At 39.1% G+C, this 23,949-nt stretch overlaps 1 protein-coding gene across 3 annotated transcripts in view; it reads right to left on the reverse strand.

Moving 5' to 3' along the window:
• The window catches only part of CDH12 (cadherin 12), a 728,469-nt gene that overhangs the window by 266,997 nt on the left and 437,523 nt on the right, over positions 1–23,949 (reverse strand). The window lies entirely within an intron of this gene.

Here is a 23,949-nt window from a genome sequence, read left to right on the forward strand (position 1 = left end):
AGTTTAAAAGTAAATGCTATAGAAAGCACCAGAAGTTATAGTACAAACTACTCTTTAAATAGTTTTTGTTGTAAAGGAAAGGGAGCAATTTTAGAAATCAAGGGAGGTAAGTGTTTTTGTCTACTGAAATTTAATGAAATGAACAAAAAAAATTACCCTTATATAGTATTTATTATATGGTATTCTAGTCACCAAGGTCCCTTCCTAACCCTGCAGTGGGACGTAAGGGCTACTGCCGGTAGTAATCTAGAGGATCATCAGGGAAAAACTCACTCCAACAAGGAAAACAGAATCAGTTAAGCAAAACAGAACTGACTGAAGATCAAGTGAATTGTTAAAAATTCAGAAAGCCAAAAGAAATTCTGCAAGGTCATCAAACTGAAAGCATCAAGAATGTAGTTAAAAAAATAAAAAATCCCTCCAGCTAAGGAAATGAGCACGCAAGGATGACACTACGTGATGATGACTAGAATAGAAGGAGTTATTAATGGCTTATTTTTATGTTCTGATCTAATATATGAAGGATGACTAACTTGCAAAGGAGGTAAAAATAAGTTGGTGCTCAAAAAACCCGTTCAGAATTAGAGAGACCTGAGTTATGTGAATCAATAAGGATTTGACTTAAGACAAGTCACTATCTCTTAACTCAGTTTATTTATAAAATGGGCAGTAATGCCTACTCTTAAGATTGCAGAGGGGATTAAATAAGATAATATACCTAAAACGTTTAACATGCTAGAGCTGATAAAAATCATTCTTGTTCTTTATGCACTACTAAATTGAAAGGAAATAGTGAATCTGATTGATAAAATTAAGCCTCTGTTTTTGAAACTAAAAATAGCTTTGCATATCCAAAAATAGATGTTCTTTAATTGTCACTAATAGAAATTACAGTATTCACTTTTTCAATGAGCTGAAGTTCAAGGCAGAATAGAATTTCAAAGCCATAAATACTCCTTGCCTGGAGCTCCTGGTTCATTCATTCCTTGAAAGCTAGAACAAGATATTTTCTTCAGGTCTAACATTTTCCACTCCTCGTAATTGTGCATCGCATGGCCCAAAACAAATGAAGAACAACTGCTTTTGATATATGTGAATGCACAAAAATGAACAGAGCAGTTCCGAACCCCAAAAGGAGAGAACTAACTAGAAAAGATCTTTTAAAAATCACTTAAACATTATGTATTTTTCTCACTTAGAGCCCCAGAACTGCATTCACATATGCAGAATAAGATAAAGTCAAGGTGTGAGCTGGCCATGCTTGATATCCTTCTGTGAATGTTATTGCCCAAACAGTAACCCACCCACACTCTCCATTTTCTCCATGCGGAAAATGAAACCAACTCAAGGCTTTTCCTTAAAGCTTAGTTTTATTAGCCACAATGCTTGCAAAATAGTCAGTATTTAAGGAACGCTTTTTGGTTCCTTTGTTATTTTATCAAGACTCAGTTTACTATCTGGAGATGTTCACTTACAAATCTTCTTCCACTCTCCTATTCCTTACAAATAAAATATTTAATTTGTTTATCTGTAAAAAAGAACAAAATCTTCCTTGTTGATATTAATTTTATCAAAAATTGTAATTATTACCTGATTCTTGCAGGGCACACATAAGCTCTTAGAATGCAACCTGAGCCCTAGCTGGTTTGTCTCAGTGGATAGAGCATCAACCTGCAGACTGAAAGTTCCCAGGTTTGATTCTGGTCAAGGGCACATGCCTGGGTTGTGGGCTCGATCCCCAGTGGGGTGCATGCAGGAAGCAGCTGATCAATCATTCTCTCTCATCATTTATATTTCTATCTCTCTCTCCTTCTCCCTTCTTGTCTGAAATCAATAAAAATATATTAAAAAAGAAGAATGCAACCTGAATCCTAAATTGTTTGGAAGAAATAGTTGTGTGCTACAAAAGCAAAATGATCTTTACTTTGATATTCACAGTGTGTCTCTTTTCATGTAATAGGGATGATGCTATTTATCAGTCTCAAGCATATTTAAGTGCATAAACGAAAGAACGCTGGTGCTTCTATCTCTGAAGGCAAGTGAAGAAACTCCATGGAAATAAATATATGACCATACAGCTAGGTTTTTATTTTATACTAGAGATCCGTGCACTCAGAGGGTTCCTCAGCCCGGCCAGAGCCCTCTCACAGTCTGGGAGCCCTTGGGAAAGTGGGCCTAAGACATCAGTCTGACATCCTTAGTGCTGCCATGGAGGCCGGCTTCTGGCTGAGCGGTGTTCCCTTGTGGGAGCACATTGACCACCAGAGGGCAGCTCCTGCATTGAGCGTCTGCCCCCTGGTGGTCAGTGCGTGTCATAGCAACTGATCATTCTGCCTTTTGGTCAATTTGCATATTACCCTTTTATTATATAGGATTGTAGCAGAAGATTTAGTGATAATCCATTACTGAAATATGACATGAAGGAAGTGTGGCGGGATCGGTTCCGTTAACATTCATTCCGCTAAAGAGATTTCTACCTGCATGAAATTGTCTGTATATTCTAAGGTTCACCAAAGGAAGTATATGTTCTGCTATTTTCACTAAGGATTCTACAAAATCATGTTGAGGGACTTTATAGCAATGATTAGGAGATCTTAATCAAATCAAATGTATTGACAATTCCAAGAACTCTCTGAGGAAAAACACTTGACTCATGTGTTTGGTTCTAAATACACCTGATAGAAATTCCCCTCATGGGAATTTTCTTTCTTTAAGTTCCTGGATAGGAATTCTCTGGCAGAGTAAACTACCAAACATGATTAGGAATCTTAAGTTTGTACTGCTTTCTTGTGCATGAAACATAAAATTTAGGTAAAAGTAACATTTCCTCTCTCAAATTCAGTTTAAAATACATATATAAGAGGGACATTTTTAATGTCACAAACTATTATCATTCACTTTTTTTAGAGAGAGAGAGAGAGAGAGAGAGAGAGAGAGAGAGAATTTTGAAACATAGATTGGCTGCCTCCTGCACACCCCTTACCAGGAATCGAACCAGCAACCCAGGCCTGTGCCCTGCCTAGGAATCTAACTGGCAAACCTTCGGTATACAGGAGAATGCCCAACCAACTGAGCCACACCGGCCAGAGACACTTCTTCTTTATTTGATTTCATAGAGAAACATTTTGCAGTTCATCACTAAAAATACAAATATTGCTGAAAGAAAATGAAACTCTATTTCTAACTTTTGACAGTAGTGTGAGAGATACAGCAGCCATTCTGTGGACACAATCTATAGCTTTTTAAATACCTGCAAGAGACACTTTGAAGAAACAAATTAATTTTTAATAATGCAGTTAATAGAAACTTGAATATTCGTCTCTGAAAACTGCAGTGATATAGAATTTAAGGTATGTTAGAGAAAGTACTCAATAATACAGGGAGCATTAATGAAAAAGAGTCAAAAGAGTATATTTCTTGAAGAAAATAATTTTAACTATAAATTTAAGGATGCTGTTAAGCAACCAAGTTTAAGCATTCCATACTATTTTACCTTATTTAACATATAAATTTATGAAACAAAATGGATATCAAAATAAAAAGCTTCTGCACAGCAAAAGAAACCATCAACAAACCAACAGAGAGCCCACTGCATGGAGAACATATTTGCCAATGTTATATCTATAAGGGTTTAATCCCCAACATGTAGAGGGAACTCATACAACTTAACATAAGGAAGACAAACAATCCAATAAAAAAATGGGCAAAGGAACCTAAATAGACACTTTTCAAAAGAGGACATTCAGAAGGCCAAAACATATGAAAACATGCTCAAAGTCACTAATCATCCGAGAGATGCAAATCAAAATAACAATGAGGTCAGTAGGGCTATCATCAACAAATGACAAGTGCTGGGGAGGATGTGGAGAAAAAGGAACCCTTCTGCACTGCTGGTGGGAATGCAGACTGGTGCAGCCACTGTGGAGAACAGTATGGAGTTTCCTCAAAAAACTAAAAATGGAACTCGCATTTGAGCCAGTGATCCCACTTCTAGGAATATATCCCAAGAAACTAGAAACACCAATGAGAAAGGATATATGCACTCCTATGTTCATAGCAGCACAATTTACAATAGCTAAGATTTGGAAACAGCCTAAGTGCCCATCAGCAGATGAGTGGATTAAAAAACTGTGGTACATCTACAATGGAATACTATGCTGCTGTAAAAAAGAAGGAACTCTTACCATTTGCAACAGCATGGATGGACCTGGAGAGCATTATGCAAAGCAAAATAAGCCAGTCAGAGAAAGATAAATATCACATGATGTCACTCATTTGTGGAATATAATGAACAACATAAACTGATGAACAAAAATAGATCCAGAGACAGAGAAGCATGAGACATGCCGGGAGCCGGTCCATCCTTGCTGTTTCAAGGGACCTGGCATATATGGCATACTGTTCTTAATATGTTTGCTCACCTTCTTGGCACTATGTGTTTTAACCAAGGTCTCTGAGAAAGGTTGTTTCCCCAGGTAGGGATTTTCCCCTGAAGTTAGGGAGGGAATAAAACCTCTTAACTAAGTGCCAGGCGGGTAATTAATCACTTTAACTATGAATAATCATGCTTAAGCTACATAATCTTTACTCCCTGGAATGGAGATAAGAAACGCCCTAACCTTTGGAATAGAGATTGATAGGACTGGAATCAACTGGTATAAATACAGATGTAAGAAGAAGACAGAACTAAGAAGACAGAACCTACACAGAACCTAGAGACAGAAGAACTTTGCTGGAGAGAACATGGCAAAAGATCCTGGACAGAAACTGGCCTCAGAACCTAGAGACAGAACCTTGCGAGAGAACATGGCAAAAGATCCTGGACTGAACCTGACTATAGAACATGGCAAGAGAACCTGACTAGAACCTGGTGACTGAACCTGGCTGGAGAACCTGGACAGAATCTGGCTGGAGATCCTAACCGGAACTTCGCTGGAGATCCAGACCAGAACTTCGCTGGAGATCCAGACCAGAACTTGGCTGGAGATCCTGGCTAGAGATCCTGGCTAGGCTGCTGATCAACTGAACGCTGTCTCTGTGTCATTCCTTCTTCGCCGACTCCGTCCACACCTTTGGGGACCCCTGGACCCGCTGGGGTTGGACCCCAGCAGAGACGGACAGTCCAACGTGGGAGGGAAGGCAGGAGCAGTGGGGGGAATGGGGAGAGATCAACCAAAGGACTTGTATGCATGCATATAAGCATAACCTAACCCATGGACATGGACAGTAGGGAGGTGAGGGTTTGTTCTGGGGAGTTAGGGGGGGTTAGGGGGTGGGAACAGCCGGGAAGAGGTCAATAGGGGAAAAATGAGACATATGTAATACTTTAAACAATAAAGAACTTAAATTAAAAAACAAAAAACAAAATGGCTATTAAGATTGAGAATTTTATACTAAAAACAAGGAACTCATTACAATAAATCATTAGGATATGATCTTAAGTTTTCATTTGCTAAGTCAAGATTTCTTTTTTTTCTTAAGTGTTCTTTTTATAAATTATTGCTGTTGCCAATACATGCCTGTGACTTGGTGAGGGATTATTCTTATGCAAACACTCACACAAATGCACATCAGTCCCCTAGGAGCAATGGAGCCGCCTGGCACCTACACAGATGGCGCTTTAGTTGCTGGCAGGTGATGAAGGTGGGGAAAGACACTTGTCATCTCAAATCCCAGAGACCAACACTTTCAACTCAGAAATGAAAATATCTCACTTATAAATCCCTCAGGCGGAAGAGGCTGCCACAGCAAATCCTCCTAAACCCCGCCTCTGCGCTGCATGTCAGTCAAAAGAACATAAAGAGGTTCCCTTTGTTTAATAAGCAACTGCAAGTTTTCCTCTCATGCTTCTCATAGCTCCTGGCATTCACAACAACAGTGGCCATTTCATCAAGATTCCTTTTAAACTTGTGAATGTTAGCTGAATATCTCAAAAAGGCTGAGTGAGTCCCTTCACTTTGAAGTCCATTTTGACCCCAAATACGTGAATCTGGGCTGCCTACATTTTTTTTCCTGTGCTGTCACGTAATATATACTCCACATAAAATAAAGAACATTGACCTTGAAAGAGAGAGAGGGGAAAAAAGGAGGAAAACAAAACCACAGTTAGCAACCCAGAGCAGAACCTAGGCTCTGTCAAAGTGATTTCTTATTCCATTTTACCGACGCAGCGTCTTGCTTTATCACCTTGAGTTCGTGTCTTACAGCAGAGGCAACCCACTTGAATCGGTAAGTTGCTCAGCTAACGCATACGCGTGCTATTCGGGTTGTCACTGTGATAAAAAGTGAGAGAGGTATTCTGTAGGCGAAATACAACTTAGATGGGGAGACGTGGGGCCTAGAAACATTCAGTCCTGGGTAATTAACGGTTCTGACTTTTTTCTGGTCATTTTCCTTTCTTTTAAGGGGTGATGTGCAGATGCCCTAAAGCGGAAATGGGCAGGGTGGTTAGTGTTGAAGGCATTGACTTTATATCATCCCAGACCCTTCCTCCAAGTCAACTCAGAAATACAAATAGGGAAAACAGTTCCGATCTTTACAGCTAAATGTGACAAACTGTCACCTATCTGCAGCAAAATCTCACAAAACTTCTGTAAACACCTCCTGCCTGTTAGCATGTCAAAGGGCTTTGTGGCCATCATACCCTCATTTTGAGGCTTTGGCTATTTGATTATCCTCAATTAAAACTCTCTCAGAAGCAATACTGGCAAGCATTTATGTATATACTTCCCTTAGAGGCCACAGGGGAGGCACGGATTTTGTAAAGTAGGCTGGGCGCTGTTCTGTGCAGCATCAGGAGGCGATGCTGAGTAGGAGTAATTCTCTTAATGCGAAGCTATCCCCATTAAAGCATAAACCGCACATGTGGAAAGCGATTTGCTCAGTAGCAGAGAACTAACAGGGCTTCTTATTGTGATTCAGTAACAAGGGAACAGTGGCGATGCAGTGCTGAAAAAGCTCCCCTAACTCTTTTAATTTTGTTGAAATGTAATTTTCTTCTGTGAAATCAATGTGAAAAGTTGAAATCGTTTTTATTACACTTGGAAGCAAGATGTATATACGTTTCATGTAAATTAAAATTTTCCGACTTCAATAACTGTAAACATTCCTTCATTTGCACTTTACCAATGCGAATTAATAAAAGCACGAATCTATGACAGAGCCGGCAGACACTGAAAGTGACTCCACAGCTGGGTCAAAAGTTGATGTACTTAAAAGTTCTAATCAGTTCTGTGGTATTTTATACACTGCTTACATTTCACTAACAGTTGACTACAGTTCAATAAAGATTTTATGCCAACACGAAAGATTGATAAATATTAATAAATATATTGAATATCAATAGCAGCATTAATAAAATCCTTCCCATATAATATGGTCAAAATCAATAATAGCATATAAATGTAACAGATGTTGAGATACTATATATTATATGATACCAAAGTCAAAAATCAATAGTAGCAATCAAGGATTCTATTTTATTATTTATACTAATAATAAGTAGATGTTTCATCTGTATCGTATTTTATCAGAGATAACATGAATCAAGTAAATGTTAGAAGCCATAAATGATTCTAATACATTTATAAAAACATATTTATTTGTTAAAATTGGTTGGTAGCTCATTTCTTTTTATGGCATTATCCACTTGTAAAAGACAAGGAACAGAAATATCTTCCCTTTTCGTCCGTTTTTAATGGTAGCGCCCAGTAGTGAGCCAAGTCATTGCCTGCAATGCACACTCCACAGAGGAACTAACAACGACACTAGAGCACACAGGCGTACTCTTCGACCCCCCGATCCCCACCCCTAGACCCATGTGCCAAATTCCACCAGCTCCAGTGTGCTTTTCTCAGCCTGCTCCCTTCACAGCTGGTGAGTTGACACTTTCCATGGCTTCACCTCTTGGCAGCAGATGCCTCTCACTTAGGCACAGATGCTGAGTGTTCACCCATCACTAACATTAGCCTTGTGTTCTGGACTAATTGGGCCAGCAAAGTTATAATTAAGATTTGAATGATTAGATAACGGATATGATTACTTTTGTAATTAATCCTCATATTGAGTCATCATGATCTGTCCTGGATAATGACCACTGGTCTATACTTTATGAGATGATTCATTTGAAAAGCAAAGCGTTACTAAAAATATCCCTACCCCTACCCCAGAATGAATGTGTTTTTTTTAATATGACACTATGTATAGATATATGATTTTCATTTTTCAGGTAAATTTTATAGTGATATATTGGCTGACAAATTATCATTTTAATTCATGCCAACTATTTTTTGTTTGTTTGTTTTTCAAGAATCCCACTTTGGCTTCTGCATTGTCTTGGTACTGTGTGACAACATTTAAAAAAATGTGGTTTTTTTCCCGCCTTTCTCACAAAGTTTACAATGTCATGAAAGCATAAACATAAAAACACACTGAGAATGAACCCTGTCCTCTCTCTTGTTTGCACGTATCTACAAATGTGCAATTTCACATGGTTTGGCCTTGAGTTTCTCCTCCTATCTCTCTCCACATTCTGTTCATATTTGCATACCACGTAGTAATATGGTAGAACTCTGAGGCTAAAAAACACTTAGAGTCATTAGTCCAAAGCAGACCTCTTAGATCTCTCCTCTCTGCTGATCTTGCACAAAAGCTGGCCCATCTTGATCCATCTGTTTCTTAGTAAAAACACCACCAGCTCTGAAACCAGTTAATGCCTCTCACCTCTCCTTCCCATGACTATTACACTCCAATCTATCATTAAAAAAATGTTGACTTTTCCCTTCAAATATTTCCTAAGTCCGCCCATTTCTCTCCATCACCACGATGTGGGGAGAGATCCTGATATATTTCTTAAGTAACATAAGAGTTGTCCTCTCTCATATCTGCCTCATTTCCAACCGCCTCTAAAATTGTCAGTCCTCTCTTATTTGGTTGCACACCTCCACCTCTGCTTTGCCCTCTCTGGTGCCCCTCAGTCCTTTGCATACACCAATTTCCCACGTGCCATTGCGTGAACTTTGGCATGAGCCTGGCACAGTCTCCCTTTCCCCTCCATGCAGTTAAATGTACATCCTCAGATCTCTGTTCAAAGATCAATTCTTCCAAGGCTTCTTTGTCTCTCTAAACCAGCGGTTCTCAACCTTTCACAGGGGTCGCCTAAGACTATCGGAAAACACATATATAATTACATATTGTTTTTGTGATTAATCACTATGCTTTAATTATGTTCAATTTGTAACAATGAAAATACATCCTGCATATCAGATATTTACATTAAAATTCATAACAGGAGCAAAATTACTGTTATGAAGTAGCAACGAAAATAATTTTATGGTTGGGGGGTCACCACAACATGAGGAACTGTATTAAAGGGTCGCGGCATTAGGAAGGTTGAGAACCATTGCTCTAAACCAAGCCTTTCTAGACTCTCATAGCACCATTCACATTTCTTTCAGAGTACTTGCCACACTTGCATCTACATGCTTTTTTTGTGTGTGATTACTTAGCTTATAGTTACATTCCACTATTTAAGTCAATGAATCATAAGTGGATACTGTACTCACAAAAGGGCCAAAATGTGTAATTAGCAACAAAGGATGGGAAAGGGGAGGACAGAGTTCTTTCTCTGTAGCCGCAGCGTGTGAGCAGTGCAGACCAGGTCAGGGAACAGTGTTACCCAGAGGAGTTGCCAACTCCCAAGACATGTCAGTGGGGGGAGCCTCACGTCATAGTAGATGGCAAGAGGTCAAGAGAAGGAAACACAGGAATCCGATTTCCAAAACCATGAATGAGCACCTGGGGAGCTTTCACAAGCAGGTGGAGCGATCAAGTCAGTGGGTCCTGAGCCCTCATAAAGGTGGTACTTGATAAAAAAAAAAATAAGACTCTATTTTATTATCCAGTCCTAGACATTTGAGTTGTCCTAGGTCCTCCATAAAATTTAATTTTCCATCCTCTGGGTACACAGAGGTTTTCCTAGCTTGACATTATTAGAGATCCTGGAGGGCAAGGTTGTAGCTGGGTTCAGGGGCCTGATCCTGAGATCTCTGACACCTAGAGAGGTTGAAAGAGTGGGGAATGCCAGCAAAACATGGGGACTTGGGCCATCCAGTTCATATAATAGCCACATCCCAGAAGCCATGTGCCTGCTATGGCCTATCATTCTATAACCACCTCTGAGATCATTAATAGAACCTGCATTAGAGTAGAGGAGGGAACCGGGGGTCCTTATAAAGCAGATTGCCCAAAGTTACACAAGTAGGAAGTGGTGGAGTCACCTTGAAAATTCAAACTGATTAACTGTAAAACCCTTTCTTTGAACTGTTACATCAGCACCCTTTCAGGCGGACTTTGCAGTGCTGGATGCCTTCCTGGTGACCCCACTGAGGTTGGGAAAAGGCAAAACAGTTATTTTTCTTTGAGAACTTGCTATTCATCAGGCACCATTATGATGAGTGTTTTCTGAAAGTTCTCATTTAATTCTCAAAACAACCAATGAGGAAATGTAAAAGTACACTATATGTTATACCTCTTAAATGCCAAGAAGCAAAGAGCTCACTGACTCTTATTCTGTTGCCACCACATTCATTTCTTTGAAGAGGGTTTCTCTTCCGTAATTCTCTACAAAACAGCGCATGTTTTGCCATTTTCAGCCCTTACTTTCTTGTTACTGAATTTAGCTCAACACTAGAGAATTAAAGCCTGGGATAAAATGTTCCCTCTTTTTTCTGAATGGTAATACACACACATACACACTCACACTGATATGCACACCTTCACACACCCAATCATATTTTCTCAAATGTAACCATTAGCAATAACACATTAGCAATATGCACTTATGTTGATGACAAAATTTAACTCAGGATGTCTAGATAGGTTTAAATAATAATATGAATAAGAAAATGCTACATCTCTCTTTTCTGCATACTACACAGAAGTCCTGTGGTAATAGTGTGTATGCATTTTGGTGCATATGTATGAATTAATTAAAACTAATATATATATTATGCATATATATATATATATATATATATATATATATATATATATCTGTCAATCTACACTTTTAGATTTTTCTGAATTGCTTTCTGAATGCTCCATTTCAGTAAGCATCTTACATGCAAGCCACATATATAGTCAAAAACTGCTTACCCTAACCTGACCTCAAAGCACAGCTTTCAAAGTCCCCTTACTTGGTGCCGTAAAAATGGATATCTGCATGGGACAAGGGAATTTATTCTAACATGCCAGTTGGTCCTAGAGCAGCCGTGGGCAAACTACGGCCCGCGGGCCGGATCCGGCCCATTTGAAATGAATAAAACTAAAAAAATAAAAGACCGTACCCTTTTATGTAATGATGTTTACTTTGAATTTATATTAGTTCACACAAACACTCCATCCATGCTTTTGTTCCGGCCCTCCGGTCCAGTTTAAGAATCCATTGTGGCCCTCAAGTCAAAAAGTTTGCCCACCGCTGTCCTAGAGCTATTCCCGAAGCACCCTCAGTCTAGGTTATGCCTTTCCCTTGTTGCCTCTGTTTGTTCGCCCTCAGTGACTGTGAATTGGGGACACACTGTAGTTGCTTGTGAGGTCTTCTGTCCCTTTGATTATCTCATGCAACAGATCTTTCCTTTATTCCTTTTACCAATGCTGGGTATTCAGTCCCAATTTCTCTACCCCCAGCCAACCCAATGAAAACAGATCATGATATTGATTAGCAAGTGCATTTCTAACATGAGAGTCTTCTGTCCCCCAATTTGAAGGGTGGAAATGTAGACTTTGTCATGGAGTTCCAGGGAGATACTCTGAAGGGAAGCAACTTTCCCAGCATCGCTCCTGTTCTATTGAGGCAGCTCCTCTGTTTTATTCTAAATTGGCTTTTATTGCTTTGTATGAAGAGCATGTATTTGTAAAGTGTCCTTATTACAGAGTCCTCAACTAGAATTATGACATTATCGCTTTTTTTCTGAAGTACAATAAAAAGTTTTGGGCAATTATTTCATTTCTTCTTCAACTACTCCCCAGATGATCTCCTCACACAAAATCATTACCTTTAAAATTAATAAAGTATCAAAACAAGTATAGATTTTCCGATTTATACATTTGTCTGCTTCTCACAGAAAATTCTTACACATTTCTGCATTTCTTTTCCTATATATCTGTGTGCAATCAGTTAGAAGACTATAAACGATTTTGCATGGTGCTCTTGCATATTGTGGTGAAAAACTTCATTATGATTATGATAACAAAGTATTATTTCCTTCACAATAAAAATCAGTATCACCCTAACTGGTTTGGCTCAGTGGATAGAGCGTCGGCCTGAGTACTGAAAGGTCCCAGGTTCGATTCCAGTCAAGGGTATGTACCTTGGTTGCGGGCATATCCCCAGTAGGGAGTTGTGCAGGAGGCAGCTGATCGATGTTTCTCTCTCATCAATGTTTCTAACTCTCTGTCCCTATAAAAAATCAATAAGATATATTTTTTTAAAAAATCAGTATCAATCTTATTTGAAAAAAATTATCCTATATAATAAAAGGCTAATATGCAAATCAACCAAATGGCATGGAATGACTGATTGCTATGACATGCACTGACCACAAGGGGGCAGATGCTCAACACAGGAGCTGCCCCCTGGTGGTCAGTGTGCCAGAAGCTGGGCTCATGGCTGTCGAGAGCAGTGGCAGGAGCCTCTCCTGCCTCAGCAGTAGTCGGACATCCCCCGAGGGCTCCCGGACTGTGAGAGGGCACAGGCCGGGCTGAGGGGACCCCCACCGCCACCAGAGTGCATGAATTTTGTGCACTGGGCCTCTAGTAATAAAATAAAGTTCTTAACTACCATGTGTAATAGATCATTTAAAAACATTTAAAAATAATTCTATGTATGTCTATGTATGCATACATACCTATCACTATCTCTATCATCTTTCAATTATCTATCTATCTACCTATCTATCTATCTATCATCTATCTATCTATCATTTCCTTGTAATTATCATTGATATCAAGATGGCCATTCCCAGCAACTCAGAAGCCTCCCTGTTTTACCTCTCCTCAGTCATTCCGCCTATTATTCAATTAAGTGACTCATGCTATAACATTATCATTCTTTTCATGGTATTTTCATTTTACATCATTACTACTGAGGTTGAAACTATGCTTCAAATGCATCTTGCACCCCAAGTGAACATCTTTTATGAACATGATGTATCAATAATAGCTATGCTATTTGACACTTTGCCTAGTGGAAAATGCTGGAAATAAGCATTTCTGAAATTCTTCAATATTTTTATTTTTATGTGGGAATCATAACTAATGCCAAAAGAGCATAGTTCTTAACAAACTGTTTCTGCTATTTAACATTCATCTAGCAACCTAGTTGCTAAGCTTGCTCCATTCGCATGTGTTTTTATGTTCTTGTCAGATTTAGATAAGTATCTCCAGGACTTATGGAAATTCTAGTTTTCATAACTTCCCAACTTCAACAATTCAGCTATATCCTGTAAGTAGCTCCTACACAAAACTCAAGGGCTAATTTTTAAAGACATCTTTTACTTTCATTGTTTGTGGCTCCATGTGGACAAAAAATGTAGTTAATTCTGGAATTTCCTCTTAGAATGCAAAATGTGTGAAGCATTTCAGTCACTATTAACACTAGCAGGGTCACTCTCCTTACCACCCAATCCTAATCTTAAACTAACCCCTCAAGATTTTGAAATGCTTATCCAGCTTCACAAAGTTTAATTTTTGATGCTGGGTACATTGTACACGAAGCAATAACATGCTGAGGATGCATTGCTTTTTTATTTTTATTGCATAATCTCACTTTTTCATAACCAACTGAAGGCAGGCAAAGACTATTTGACTCATATGGTTCCAAGGAGCATGACACCTATGCTCATTGTTCTCCTTATAATGGGAGAAAGTTTTCTAGTCAGGTTTCTTTGAGAAGCAAAACTTCAACTTTACTGCTTTTATTCAAACTAAAATTGTCCAATTCCTTTTTTTAAAATATATTTTTATTGATTTCAGAGAGGAAGGGAGAGGGAGAGAGAGATAGAAATATCAATGATGAGAGAAAATCATTGATCAGCTGCTTCCTGCATGTCCCCTACTGGAGATCAAACCTGAAACTTGACTGGAATTGAACTGGGGACCCTTCAGTCTGCAGGCCTATGCTCTATCCACTGAGCCAAACTGGCTAGGATATAATCGCCCAATTCTTGAGCGGAAAACCAGTACAACAGACACACACAAAAGACAATAAATACTCTGTCACTAGGTGTGTAGCTACTTAGTCACAAGAGATAGGTAATCCAAGAGTCTGTGCAAACTGAACTTAGATATAGATGGGAGTGGGTGTGTGAAAGGGCTAGCAGCTTGGGAGATTGATATGTTGCTCAAGACCAAGCATAATACAATTAGGCGTGGCCAGTGTGGCTCAGTTGGTGGAGTGTTCTCATGCACCAAAGGTCACTAGTTCAATTCCTGGTCAGATCACTTGCCGAGGTTTCAGCTCAATCCCCATTAGGGGACCTGCAGGAGGATGTTTTTCTCTCACATTGATGTTTCTCTCTCTGCCCCCCCCCCTTCTCTATCAAAAGCAATAAAAATAAATTTTAAAATGAATAACGTGACCATCATTACACAAACTTGATTTATTTAAGCAGATCAGTCTGACGCTTTCATTACTTCACCTAAAAGTTTTTGTGTTGTGTTAACTGTTCACTCATTGCTGCTAAACTCTCCCCCATGTCTGCAGACTAGAGCATAATTGGGTCTGCTCTTTTTTTCCAAAATATCTTCAAAACAAAGTTGCATAGCATCCAGTAGAAAAAAAAAAAATCCTGACGCCTAATTGTACCTCTAAGTAGATACAGAATTATGAGATTTTAAAGCTGTTCTTTTTTTTTCCTGATGAGCTGTTTCTCTATTATCTTAACATTATGTTCATCCTTAGACACCAGTCACAGCATTTATCTTGGTATTTTGTTTGTCTCTGCCTTTCAGATGTTTGCCTTCAGGGGCACTGATAAAAAAAACACATTATATTGGGTGGATCTACATTAAAAATCACTTCGTTTCCTGACAAGCTATTTAAGATGTCATTTGTGCTTTGTGAAGGATTTCAGGAAAATGCAGGCACCGAGACCCAGGTGACCCTCCTCTGGCTGCCAGGGCTGCCGTTTCCTTCTGTGGATGATGGTTCCAGGGAAGATGCTTCTAAGTCTGCGAGAGGCATACTTTCCAGAGTGAATGCTGTTGCTGACTCTCTATTGATTTCTCCTTCCCCCATATAAAGGCTGAGTAATTACATCCAGTTGAATAATTGTAAAATTAAATAAAAGAGTGCAATCATTCCTTAAACAGGAGGGGTCAGAGCGTATCTATTTAGGAAGTGCTTGGTGACAGCTGATTCTCAAGTATAGCCGATTTCTGTTGTTTGTTCTGCCAGTTATTTTCTCTAAAGAACAAAAAGCCTAAGAATAAGAACTAGCAGAGTCCCCTATAGTCCTCTATATCATCAATTTATTATATCAGAAGCCATAAGAGTGAACTTTGAGTTAAAATATGCATGTCCATTGATCACAAATGAATCTGAAATGTCACCTAGTTATTACATAGAGAGGAGCTGATTAAAAACAGGTGACCTTTACCAATGTATGTGAACAAATTTTACTGTTCATTAAAGGGTGAGATATACACATAGTCCAATAGGTGGATATAATATATTAAATATATTAAATAAATTTCAGTGGTTACAGGCATGGCGTTTTTTTAATTACTATAATTATTACTAAATTTTTTGTGTTTTTTGACATTTCATGAAGGTGACTTAGAGAAGCAACATTTTATTCAGAATGGCAGAAATTTAACTGCCAAGGTGGAAGGAAAAAGCTTATGAATAAAGATTGCTTCTGAATTCAGAGAACTGCATTACTTGCCTCTTTTTTTTGTGTGTAAACAAAGGATTTGTATACATTAGTGCCTGTCACTGGGAGCACAGTTGCGAATGAAATAGGTATAAAGTCTGCATCAAAGAGTTTGGATTTTAGCATTTTTAAATGTTGTAATGAGTTCTGTGATTGGAGTTGAAGGGACATAAAATGTGCTATGGAAACTGAGAGGGGGAGCATTTCAACTAGACTGGTTGGGGCCAAAAACTATTCTGATAAAGTGACAACTTGAGTTTTGCCAGTGAAGAAATCTTGCATGGAAAATGTCAACTTGATATGACAGGCAGAAATCATGAAACTCAGGGACAAGAAACCAAAAGATGACTGGGAAATAGACTGCTAGAGGGTAGGCAAGGGAAGGGAAGAGGCAGCGTCCAGATGTTGCATACAAATGGATACCACAGGAAGGCTTGGATTAGATTCTAACCAAGAGGGGACACTGAAAAGGATGCCTTTAACAGAGAACAATATAAGCAAGTTTATGCCGAGAAGGGTCAGTCTTCTGACAGTAGGGGTCACTATTTTGTGCAAAGGAGGAGGACAATAAAGAGACCACCAGCAAGTGACTGATGAAGGTGGTGTGAACTGTGGGGAGGCAAGGATGGAAATTCATGTGAGAGAGATTTGGAAGGCAAAACTGAAAGGCCCAGAAATTGACTGTATGTGTAGGGCGTGAGAAGTGGTAAGGCAAAGATGATTGCTGAATTTCTAACTTGACCCACTGGGGGTCATGACTGGAAGATTCTTTGATTCCTCTCTTCCTTCCTCCTTTCTTTTTTTCTTTCATTTCCTTCCCTTTCCTTTTCTTCTCCTTTCTTCTCTCTTCCTTCTCCCTCCCTTCTCCCTTCCTTCCCCTTCCTTTCCCTCTCCTCTCCCTTCCCTCCCCTCCCCTCCCCTCCCCTCCCCTCCCCTCCCCTCCCCTCCCCTCCCCTCCCCTCCTTTCCCCTCCCCTCCCCTCCCCTCCCTTTCCCTTCCCTTCCCTTCCCTTCCTTCAACATGTAGGTACTACCTATAAGATAGACAATGATCTAAGTACCAAGGCATCAGCCCTTAATAAAATAAGGTATGTCTTTTTAAATACATTTTTCTTGATTTCAGAGAGGAAGGAAGAGGGAGAGAGAGGGAGAGAGAAACATCAATGATGAGAATCATTGATGGGCTGCCTCCCGCACACCCCCCACTGGGGACCGAGCCTGCAACCCAAGCATGTGCCCTTGACCAGAATTGAACCCGGGACCCTCCAGTTGGCAGGCCAACACTCTATCCACTAAGCAAACCAAAATAAGGATTTTATCTTCACAGAGCTAATGGTCTCATTGCAGAACCTATTGTCAGGCAATAAGTATTAAATGTTAGATGAACAGCAAGGAGAAAGAAATGAGGGGGGTGATATTTTGTACTTAATGGTTAAAAATTTTTTTAAAAAAACCCTCTGTGACTAAATTATATCTACTACTTAATTTTAGTGACAATTAACAACAGAGTACTGCACAAAAGAGACAGTTTCTGCCAAACAGAGTAACACTTAGATTTTACTTCTGAAATGAAAGGGTCAAATGTTATCCTCGAAAGAGTGTGAGTGACATTACATTTAAATAGTTCTCCTTGAGTTTGATTATCCAGCAAGAGTAGAGGCAGGTTTGGGATATTTAAATTGACCATATAAATCATCCAAAATTTGTGTCTGTATTAACGAAATATGATATTTTCCTTAGTGTTTTATCAATAACAATAACATGTGGCTGTTGGAAACAGTAGGTGAAAAAAGTTAGAGAACCGAAATCAATTTCCTTGTCGTTTAGTTTTGAGAGAGAAGAAGAGAGTTACACTGACAAACAACGAAGCCTCAGGACCGCATTTCTAGGATGAAGGGAACTGAACTGGTGTCTGAGAAGTCAGCAGTTTCTGATAAGCTTTAAACTTTGGTGTGGAGTTATCCTGGGTGTTGCTAAAGCCAAAAATTTCTAAACATTGGGAAGTGGGTTTGGAAGAGCAATGATCACTCTGCTCCCACTTAACTGCAAAGAATTAAATTTGCTGGCCATGCTTACCTAAATGTCTTGTTTTCTAAAACATTCAACTATTCTATTTCCAGAGTGGGTAAGTGGGAATCAACAATAGATTAAAACAGCCCTAGCTGGTTTGGCTCAGCGGATGGAGAGTCGGCCTGCGGACTAAAGGGTCCCAGACTCAATTCTGGTCAATGGCACATGCCTGGGTTGCTGGCTTGATCCCAGTAGGAGGTGTGCAGAAGGCAGCCAATCAATGACTCTCTCTCATCATTGATATTTCTATCTCTCTCTCTCTCTGAAACCAATAAAAATATTTTTTAAAAGAGGGGAAAAAACCCCAATAGATTAAAACAGACAAACAAGAGTCTCAATTTTGACCTGGCTCTGAACTTCCCATGACCCTTTTTTAAGGGAGAGAGCGTGTGGAGTTTTATCAAGGTGAACTGGGCTGCAAATCTCATATTTGGTAGGTTCTTGAACATTCTGCCCACCCATGGTAACCTTGGGCAGGAAGGGGAGGTGGGGGCAGAATGAGAGCAGCATTTCTCCTTGACCAGCAGCACGGACATACCGGGGAGGTCGTTGGCCTGCACAATCTCAGGTCCCCCTCCACAACCACTGAACAAGAGCAACAGATAACTTGCTATGCATAACGTGCGGAGTTGCTGTTCGACAGCAGCAATCCTCTACCCTGTTGGTATATTAGAATTACCTGGAACATTGTTCAAACCCTGGTGATCTGGCCACATAGCTGTCTATTCAGATTTCCTCAGAACAACCTGTGTATGCCTCAAGCTGTCACTCCTGAGAAATTTCCCAGAACTACTAAAATCTGTACTCCAGGTATGAGACCCAGGAACCTGGTGCCTTAAGACACAGAGCCACCGATTCCTATATATACACCAAAATATCACAATGCATGGCTTGGAGGAGAAAAACAATGAATTCCATCACAGAAAATACATTTCCACTATGCTTATTAGTTGAATCAATATACAAAATTGGGAATACTTTTGCATAAATATGTATGCACATAGACATGGTAATTATATAGCTATACATATGCATACATATATCTTCATGGTGATGAATAACTTCCAACATTTATAATTTTAAGAAACATCCACTTATCGGTCTAAATGCAATATATATGTATATGTGTATATATATATATATATATATATATATATATATATATATATATACAAATTTTTTTCTAAAATTCAAATTTACTATTATAAATACAATGTCTGGAAGTGGTTCCAGAAGCATCTGATAAGGTTTAAGCATGAACTGATTTTAGGGGGAGTGAATGTCCCTAATTTTTGGTACTTGACATATAAGGTGAGAAAATGATAACAAAGTTTCTCATTTAAAATAACAACTATCATTTCCTGTGCACTTGATCAATTGTAACTATGCTTTATCAATTAACTCTTTTATGTATCACAACACTACTATGGGATTGGCACTGTCATTAACTCCATGTTAATGGCCATAGACACAAAGTTTAGACACATTCACTGATTTGCCCAAGGTCAGTAATCTAGTTCAGTTCCTTAGTGGGATTTGAATCCATGTAGCTGAACCCAAAACCTGAACTTGAAGCAGCCACTATACATCTCTGCCCCATCCACTATCAACCAAGACTATGAATATATATATATATATATATATATATATATATATATATATATATGTATATGTATAATCTAATAAAAGAGAAACATGCAAATTGACCATACCTTCTCTATGCCCCAAGCCACGCCCACCAGCCAATCAGAGCAACTATATGCAAATTAATCCAACCAAGATGGCGGCCGGCAGGCATGGAGCTGGAGCAAGTATGAGGCTTGGTTGCCCCGGTGATGGAGGAAGCCAAGCTTCCCGCCTGCCCTGGCCAGCTGTGGCCTCCTCTAAAGGCAAAAAAGTTTCAATTATAGAAGATAAATAAATCCCAGATACCTGCTTCCAGCCAGCCTCCACTGGGAGCTTGGGTGGCTGGGGGCCGTGGCCAGCCTGCAAACAGCCATTAGCCCCTCACCCAGGCTGGCCAGGCACCCCAAGGGACCCCCACCCTGAAGGGGGTGTGGCCAGCCTGAAAATGGCCCTCAGCTCCTCACCCAGGCTGGTCAGGCACCCCCATCAGGGACCCCCACCATGAAGGGGCTGTGGACAGCCTGAAAACAGCCATCAGCCACTCACCAAGGCTGGCCAGGCACCCCAGCAGGACCCCCCTCCCTGAAGGGGGTGTGGCCAACCTGAAAATGGCCCTCAGCCCCTCACCCAGGCTGGCCAGGCATTCCAGCAGGGACCCCCACCCTGAAGGGGGTGTGGCCAATCTGAAAACAGCCCTCAGCCCTTCACCCAGGCTGACCAGGCACCCCAGCGGGACCCTCACCCTGATCCAGGACATATTTCAGGGCAAACCAGCCAGCCAGCCCCCACCCATGCACCAGGCATATAATAAAAGAGTAATATGCAAATTGACCCTAACAGCAGAACGACTGGGAATGACTGGTCACTATGACACACACTGACCACCAGAGGGCAGACGCTCAATGCAGGAGCTGCCCCCTGGTGGTCAATGCACTCCCACAGGGGGAGCTCTGCTCAGCCACAAGCCAGGCTGACGGCTGCTAGCACAGCAGCAAGGGGTCCCAGACTGTGAGAGGGCAGAGGCCGGGCTGAGGGACCCCCCCTGAGTGCACAAATTTTTGTGCACCGGGCCTCTAGTGTGTATATATATGTATATATATATATATATATATATATATATATATATATATATGTATATATATATATTGTTGAGCCAGTTATAATCTTTTCGTTTGTAAGAAATACAGATGTGAATTCAATAGATTAATGGGACTGACACAATAGAGAAAAATGTGGAAAACCAGAAAAAGTCTCACCACTGCATGGCATGTTTGGGATATCACTCAAGATAACCCAGCATCATTGCCTCCTCAAGGGAAAATTCCCTCCTTGTGCTTAGCTATCATGGTGAATTAAAAAAAAAAAAAATGTGGCTCTTCTAATTAAAGGCTAAGGGGATTAGCCTTTTTTATTTCCTTCCTATCAGCCTAATGACTTTAATTTATTCATAATTTATACAGACCACCATCTCTGTTTCTCAGTTTTGACTCCTGCCCATTGACTGCCAGTTATCCGTATTTATTCACATTTAAGGTCATCAAGTTCAATATTTGTTATGTAATACAGAGTTGCTGTTAATGGCAGGTTCTTTTGTAAGACCACACGATAGTCGCTGGCCACACTAGAGATGGCTGTCTTAAATCCAGGCACATTCATTTTTGTTCAGATCTACTGTGACCAGCTAGGCCTAGAAACATGGTCATATTTTCTGGGTGAAGAGGCCTATGCGTTGTGGACATTCGGCATAATGAGCTCCCCTGTAATACTGTGCTTGTTTTTAAATGTCATATTCATTCCTTTGAAATAGTATTAAAGAAGGTTATCTATACATACTTTGTTTTTCTATTACTCATATACACAGCTAGAATAATCCAATAGCTTCCTATAAAACCTAGAGAATGGAAAGTAAACTGGCTGATGATTAGATATTATAGACAAATATTTCTTGATTATTCTTCTAAACAAACTGAATTCATTATTGGTAATAGCTGGTATATTGTTGTCACATTATCAACACAATAATTTCTAGCAAATCTCTGTAAAAGTGGGAAGTTTATATAAAGTGAAGAGAGCAAATAGACATTGAAATGTGTTTTAGTCCACTTTCCAACATTCAATTCCAAATGTTAATTTCTTTCCTTTTTAATATTGTGAATGTCTTTTGCCATGATCATGAATTCTCCTTAAATTCCTTTTTACTCTTATTTCAATACAATAACCTCATTGTATCTATATCTATTTTTATTTGATATTATCCTGAGAGTATGTCAACTCCCTTTGGAAAGATGTACATATTACAGATTCTAAATTTCAGTCCTGAATATCCGTATGGGAGAGCGCCTTTTCTGTCAATACTAATCAGAATTAGCTTGATGCAAGGACTGGAGCACTAACCTCTTTTAGAACCCAAAGTGGCAGTGACATTCACAAGTCATTTATTTTGAGTTGGCCAAGAGCTAAACTATTCTGAAGGTAATATAACTAAGCTGTACTATCTTAATAATCATCTTAAAATATTCATCAGTATTATATCAAATATTGGAAAAATTCACCATATACAAGGTGATAATGAAGTACAACAAAGATTGTGAGCTTTAGGCACAGCCAGATGTGAGTTTGAATCATGGACCCAGTAACTTTGGTATGCCCTTAGCCCAATTACTTCTTCACTCACCGCCTGCATCTCCTCATCTGGAAAACTTCAATGTTATCATTTTGACTTGAATGTAATACAATCATACATATAAAGTTTAGAGCCTAGATGTCTGACATTTAGGAGTCATGTTAGACACTGCCTGTCCCCATTGACTTTTATTGAAAGTACCACATACTGAGAAACAGGTTATAAATCTTAAGGCGACTTTTATAACATTTCAGCAGATTTATTTGGTTTACATTTTGAAACCGCCTACTCTTGGTAAGTGAGGTTATCCTATAAAATGTTTTCTGACCTCATGGAAGTAATAAATTACCATCAAAGAGATGAAAAATGGGATTCGATATAGATTCTAGGTGGCACCTAGCAATAAGTGGAAAAAAAGGGAAGTGTGATTGAGGAAGCAGAACTACCAAATATGAATAGCTCCTAATTCGCACTTGTACACAGAGTTTTCTCCATTCCCTTTTTAGGCAGTATAATGCAAATTAATACAACTACAACAGTAACCTCCTTAAAAAACTTTAGGTACATCTTTTGAATAAAAACTACAGGTATTTTTATATTTTTAACATAAATATTTCATTTTACACTACACATACCTTCAATGGTCAATACATCAAGTAAGTAAAAGTTCATTGGGTATAAGATACCACCATCAATTTCAAATGTGGCTCAAGAAATAGTCCCAAATACAGAGGCGTTTTGAGCAATGTGCCAATTTGTTACCAACAATGTGGCCCTATTTGGTTAATGTTGCCTCTCCCTGTTTATCTAAGTTGCTTAACAAAGGAAAACTCCTCCAAAGACCCAGGGACAGTAACCGTAGTCAACACACTCTTCTCTCAAGGGTCATTGAATCACTAGACAAACCATTTCCCCCAGAGAAAAGAGAAGTCTCAGTGCAACAGAGGTGATAAATGTCTTCAGGCTTTGGCTAAAAACATACAACCAGCAAGTACATGTCAGCTCCTATGGGGATTCTCAAAATAGTTTATTCCTGTGAGGGAAACAATAATATCAACATCAGCCGGAAAAGCTCCCCAGAGAATTTCAGAGAGCCAGCCAATTAATATAAACCATGTTCTAACATGTTAATAAAATATCTCACCTCAGCATCCCCACAGGAGGAAAGTGGAATCAACATTTCATGAAATAGGAGAGGTCTTTCTACTAAGCACATTAAAGATGCTATGATAAATCTTTACATCATAGAGCAGCTAGATATTTACATAGTGCTTTAGCATAATTGATTTGTTATTGAAATTCAATATGTGTAAGTATGCATCTTAGAATGATATATATTTATATTTTAAATGATGTTTGTTTCATTGTTTGAAAAGCATTTTCAAGTACAAGCACTCCATAATAAGGTAAGTGGTTGCTATTATTCACTCAGGTGCTCAGAGTGCTAACCAATCAATTAGTCATTTATAATTATAGTGATAGAAGTATTTTATAATTTTTGATTATGTAGAACTTTATCATAATGTGGCATAAAACCACCAGGCTCTATTTCTATGTAAAAAGAAAGTAGAAAAGAAAAAGTTTAGGTAATTTAATCTAACTTTGGGAGAAAGTTGCTTCTATTCTCTGTAGATGTTTTTAACAAACATGAGAAAAAATGGGTTTAGAAAAAATAATGTGTACTAGTTTTCCTAAATTA

The sequence above is a fragment of the Myotis nattereri genome (genome assembly GCF_964212035.1).
Source record: "Myotis nattereri genome assembly, chromosome: 4".
In the NCBI taxonomy this organism is placed as follows: Eukaryota; Metazoa; Chordata; class Mammalia; order Chiroptera; family Vespertilionidae; genus Myotis; species Myotis nattereri.